A 5,716-nucleotide genomic window follows, 5' to 3' on the forward strand; every position below is an offset into this window, starting at 1 on the left:
AAAAGAAGAAAGGAAAGAAAGGAAAAGAGAAAATGGCAGGGAAGGTGGTAGAGTGCTTGCCTTGCACGCATGAGGCTCTGAGTTCGATTCCTCAGCACCTCATACGCAAAAAGAAAAAAGCCAGAAGTGGTGTTGTGGCTCAAGTGGTAGAGTGCTAGCCTTGAGCTGAAGAGCTGAGGGACAGCGCCTGGGCCCAGAGTTCAGGCCCCATGACTGGACCCCCCCCAAAAAATAAAAGAAAAAGAGAAAATGGAAACTAGAAGGGGAAGAGAAGAAGAGGGCGGAAGAGGAGGAGAAGGGGGAGGAAGAGAAGAAGAAGAGGAAGAGGAAAAGGAAGAGAAGAAGAGAAGGAGGAGAAGGAAGAAGAGGAAGAGGAAGAAGAGGAAGCAGCAGTAGTGGCAGCTCTGGAGGAGCTATAATCTATGAGCTACCTCTCTTGCCAGGTGCCGGTGGCCAATGCCTGTGATCCTATCTACACAGGAGGCTGAGATCTGAGGGTCAGGGTTCAGAGTCAGCCCAGGTAGACAAATCTGAGAGATTGATTTCCAATTAACTAGCAAAAAACCCCCACAAAAACCCAAAACCCAAAAGCCACAACTGGAGGTCTGGCTCAAGTGGTAGAACTCCAGTCATGAGGAAAAATGAGTCTCAGCACAAATCCCCATCACTGCCTCCACACTGCTCTTCCCCATGCTTCTTCAAACCCTTTATGGATTTCCAAGCCCCATACTCAGGTCCTGAGCTCTGTATCCTGGCACACCTCTTGTGATTTGGCCTTGTGGAGCTCTTGGGTTGCCCCTATACTCTTGAATGTTCCCTGCATTTCAGGGACCCCTCAACACACGCACAGCTCACACCTCTGAGCCATTGCCAACGCACCCCTAGCAAGGCCCATCCAAAGTCACCCTCCAGTCTCCAAAAACAGCTTGATCTTGACAACCTGACTGCTCAGGGTGCCATGTGTGAGACCCCTCGGTGTTGTGACCAGTGGTGGGCTTGCCTCCTGCCGCATTGCAAGCTCAGAATGACAGCACCACATCCCATTCTCCCCAGGCTCCATGGCAAAAGGTGATTGGTCATTATGACAGGTGTCTCAGGCAGGCTGTCCTGCTCTCCATCTGTGCATGGTTCCAGCTTCCAGGACGGGCCCTGGGGTGCAGTGTCTTCTGCGGAGACGCTGACTTCCTGGGGGCAGAGGATGCTGTTACACAGGGAGATTCAGGAACCTAATAGCACGGGGAGATGCAAACAGCCAGACCTCAGTTTCAGATGAGAAATTTCTATCCAGGGGAGGTGGCCAAGCGATTGGAAAGGTGACACATGGAGTCATTATGACAAGTTGGAATAAGAAGAAAGGCCTAAGCCTGCTTTGGCTCTGCCATTGAAAAGTTAGTAGATTGCTACAGTGATTACAAAATCCCTGAGCCCCAGTTCGCGTGTAAGAACAGTGGGTGCTGATTTCAATGTCGGAATCTTTGAGATTCCGAATATGGCAGGTACACATATACTGTGAAAGGTGCAGTAATAATAGGAGCCACCAGATGGCACCTGAGGATCTCTTTCAGCACAAACTTGGGGTTATGTTTACAGTACCCGAACCTTTTCTTGAATGTTCCAGTTGAATTTGGGGCCATACCTGATCTTGTGTGTAAAGCCAGTTTGAAAAGTGTGGGTAGAAATTCTTATTGAAAAGTCATTTGGAGAGATGCACTGAAACTTGTCATCAGATGTCTTTGAATACAAAAATGTAAAGCAGCCCTTTAGGTGCCTGCAGGTGTGTTTGGGAACCGTCCCAGTCCCCTCACCTCACAGCTCTGCCTCAGCCCCACAGGGTGGACACAGGGGAAGGAAGTTTTCTGCTCTGGGCATAGTGGGAGAACCTGTGTATCCCCCACTCTCTGGGAACAGACCGGAACACAGCAAACGGTGCTAGTGTCTTGCTAAACTTGGGCAGTTGTGAGGTTAAGAGGTAATTCTAGCTGTCACGAGGCTGGATTCGCATCAGAAAGCCCTCTGTGGATCTGCTATCCTAAAACACTCACAATATACATGTTATTTTAGCAGCTCTGAGACCTGTGATCCAGAGTCTCAGGTAGCAGACCACTTGAGGTTATTCTCAACCACAGTCGTGTTCCACAGCTATGTACAACAGCAGCCTCCTAGTTTTTTTTATTTTTATATTGTTTCGTTGGTCGTGGGGCTTGAACTCTGGGCTTGGACACTGTCCCTGAGCTCTTCAGCTCAAGGCTAGCCCTCTACCTCTTGAGCCACAGCGCCACTTCTGGTTTTCTGGTGGGTAATTGGAGATGAGACTCTCACAGACTTTCCTGCCTGGGCTGACTTTGAACCGCAATCCTCAGATCTCAGCCTCCTGAGTAGCTAGGATTACAGACTTGAGCCACTGGTGCCTGGCTGTGAGCTATCCATTTATCTGGGCTTCCTTGGGAGCGCTAATGTGGAAGCTGTGCTGCAGGGGGCACTAGAGAGCCACGCATGTCTCCAATACCACCTGGCTGCTGGGAACTTCCCCGGGCTGACTCTTCCCAGGTCTGCTGCCACACTTCTGTCCTGGGTCTTACAATGCTGGGAAGTCCCAGAGACTGCCTGCTGCTCTCTGCTGTAGAGCTCTACTCACACATGCCGGCCTGGGCCTGTGAGCTTCTTTGCATCCCAAAGCCCGTGACCCAGAAGCATCATAAGACAACAGGAGCAGCCATGACTTGGGATTAGAAAGCTCTGCCTGATCCTCACTGCCATTTATTAACTGTGGGACTCTGAGTCTCAAATATACAAGGAGGATAATGACTCCTAGTTTTTGTCTCATAGATTCTTTATTTGACAAATAAATATTAAGCGCCTGCCTGCTTTTATACCATACACACTATCCCAAGAACAACAGAGACGGTGAAAGAGACAGACGTTTCCTTTTCCCTTCTTACCTTCCTTCCTTCTTTTCTCTCCCCTTCCTTTCTTTCTTCCTTCCTTCCTTCCTTCCCCCTTCCTTCCTCCCCACTTCTTTCTTCCCTCCCTCCTTCCCTCCCTCTCTCTCTCCTTCCTTCCTTCCTTCTTTCCTTCTTTCTTCCTTCCTTTTTTCTTTCTTTCTTTCCCCTTTTTCTTTCTCTTTTCTCTTTTGTACCAATACTAGGACTTTAACTCAAGGCCTAGATGCTGTCCCTTAGGTTTTCAAAGTCAAGGCTGGAATTCTACCTGTTAGCTATGGCTCTGCTTCCAGCTTTTTGGTGGTTAATTGTAGATAAGAATCTCACAGATTTACTGTCTGTGCTGGCCTTGAACCATGATCCTTAGATCCGGAGGCTGAGGCCTCCTGAGTAGCTGCGTAGCTAAGATTATTGGTAGGAATCATCAGAGCCTGGCTTGCCTGGAGGCTTATAGTTGACAGTGGAACAGAGGCAAAACTCAGTGTCCCAGGGGCTTTACAGAGATTTTTGTTTTCTTTTGGACTCCTGCTACTGCTAGGAATACATGCTTGTGCTAGGCTATAATAAGCAATGAGAGCCAAAGACAGAGCCCTAGAAACATGCCAGTTAACTAACGCCAGATATTTAAATGGAGCCCAGTCTAATTTGGTCAAGTCTAGCTAAGCGTCCAGCAGAACCACTCAGCTGCTGGGTAGGCTTATAATAAAGAATAGATGCCTAGTTATAGGATGACTTGCTAAAAAGCAGTCACTAGCTGATACAGTTGTCCTGCTTTCTTATCTTTCTTTGGTTGTCCTATTAATTGGTATTCAATTTAACTTATCTTCTTACCTTCAAGCTATATCCTCCTATCCAACCTAAATCAAATAAAATTTTATCTGAAGAGATAAAACCCATCGGAATCATGTTATTCCTTTCACAGGTAAGAAATAGAGGAGGCATAGAGAAGCCCACCAAGGCTCAGTGGTAGGTTCATTCAGCCCCAAGACTGAAAAACAAATCTCTGGATTTTGTGTTTAAGGCTCTTTTCCACTCATTTCCATCTCACATTTCCAAATGTTAAACCATACCAGCTTTCCTGGTAGAACGTGGCTATGGTCTTTTCTTGAGGGGCATTCCAAAAGTTCCAAGACCTTTCCTCAAATGTCAAAAACAACTAGTACAGGATTACCCAACTGCATTACTTTGAGTACTTGTAAGGGGTGGGGCCAAGGGGAGAAAGGTAGATGAATGGAGAGTAGAAGGGGACGGGAAGAATGCAGTCAGGAATGCAATTTATATACTATGAAATTAAGAAAAATTAAGGGAAGGGGTGGGTTGGAAGGATGGGTGAGAATGTTGAAGGGGTGACATTGATCAAGATGCATTATATTCATAAACTGCATTGTTACATGGCAACTTGTTTGCATAACTACTTAAAGATAATTACAAAACCAAATGAAACAAAACCACCATTGCCCTGTGCTGGTGCTTCTTCTCTAATGAGGCCTGGGGAAACAGTGCCTCCTAGTGACAAGCCTAGAGAATGACAGCTTTTCTTTAAAAAAATCACTGTAAAGGTGATGATGAATTAGTGTTAAATAAGTAAGGTAATGAGCATATTTCTTTTTAAACTTATCAATGCCTCTTTCTCTTTGCTCTGGTTGGAGAAAGATGAGAGGCAGGTGGATCTCAACATCCCAGTGAAGCTGTTCTTCACTTCCCTGACATACTGTCGTGGATTACCAACACTTCCAGTATGAAGAGCCCAATTCACCTTCTGCTCCCTTCAGAAGATAAATGGGAAGGGGCTGAGGGTGATGTTACTAACGGAACAATCATGATTGCAGCCTGATTTGGAGACCTGTGAGTCAGTGAGTTTGACGAGTCAGTAGCACCCCTCCCATCTGCACGTGGCCACAGCATAATTCTTGAAGGAGGCTCTTCTCGGCTCTGGCTAGAGCTCCTGCTTCTCTCCTGGTTGTAACTCAACTCCTTTGGGGCCTCCTGGGTGCCAGTGATAGCCATACATTCATGTATTGTATGCATTTCCCCCCCTTACCATGTCCTGAGCCTCCCAGGCAAGTTGAATCCCCTAAACAACCGAGACAGGGTGCTCATTTATTCCTGATGCTTTATAAGCTCCTAAATTTCCATAAGCAGAAGCAGCATATATAAAGTGGATTAGTAATGAGGGGATCAGAGACCCTAAACTTCCATTTCCTACTCTTAATCTATTTTTCATCTCTCTAAGTTCCCTCCTGTGGGCTAGCTCTGTCTCTGGACAAGGAGCTATCAGTGGACAGATGACAAATGAGCATAGATCCACCTGCCCAGAAGACTTTTGGCTGGAAAATGGGGCTACCCCATTATACAGCATGTTTAGAAATACAAAATATTATCTATACTTGTCTTTTCTTTGATTTCTTGTTCTGCAATGCAAGTATGGACTTACCCTTCCTGAAGGCCATTAAGTGGACACTAGAATTTTCAAGAAAGAGCTATATGTCATGATCCGTGTTCACCCAGGAGAGAGGGTGATTGTGTGCAGTGCTGGTCTTAGGGCTTCTTTTCTGTGACAATTATTCAGAAAAGTCATTTCCCTGGACAGAGTCAAAAGGCAAAGAGGGGAGGAATTACAGGTTAGAGACTCTGATGATGACTCCTTCCCTTTTATTTCTCTCCTTCCTACCTTCCTTTCTTTCTTTTCTTTCTTTCTTTCTCTTTCTTTCTCTTTCTTTCTTTCTTTCTTTCTTTCTTTCTTTCTTTCTTTCTTTCTTTCTTTCTTTCTTTCTTTC

The sequence above is a fragment of the Dipodomys ordii genome, unplaced genomic scaffold, assembly GCF_000151885.1.
Source record: "Dipodomys ordii isolate 6190 unplaced genomic scaffold, Dord_2.0 Scaffold196, whole genome shotgun sequence".
NCBI lineage: Eukaryota > Metazoa > Chordata > Mammalia > Rodentia > Heteromyidae > Dipodomys > Dipodomys ordii.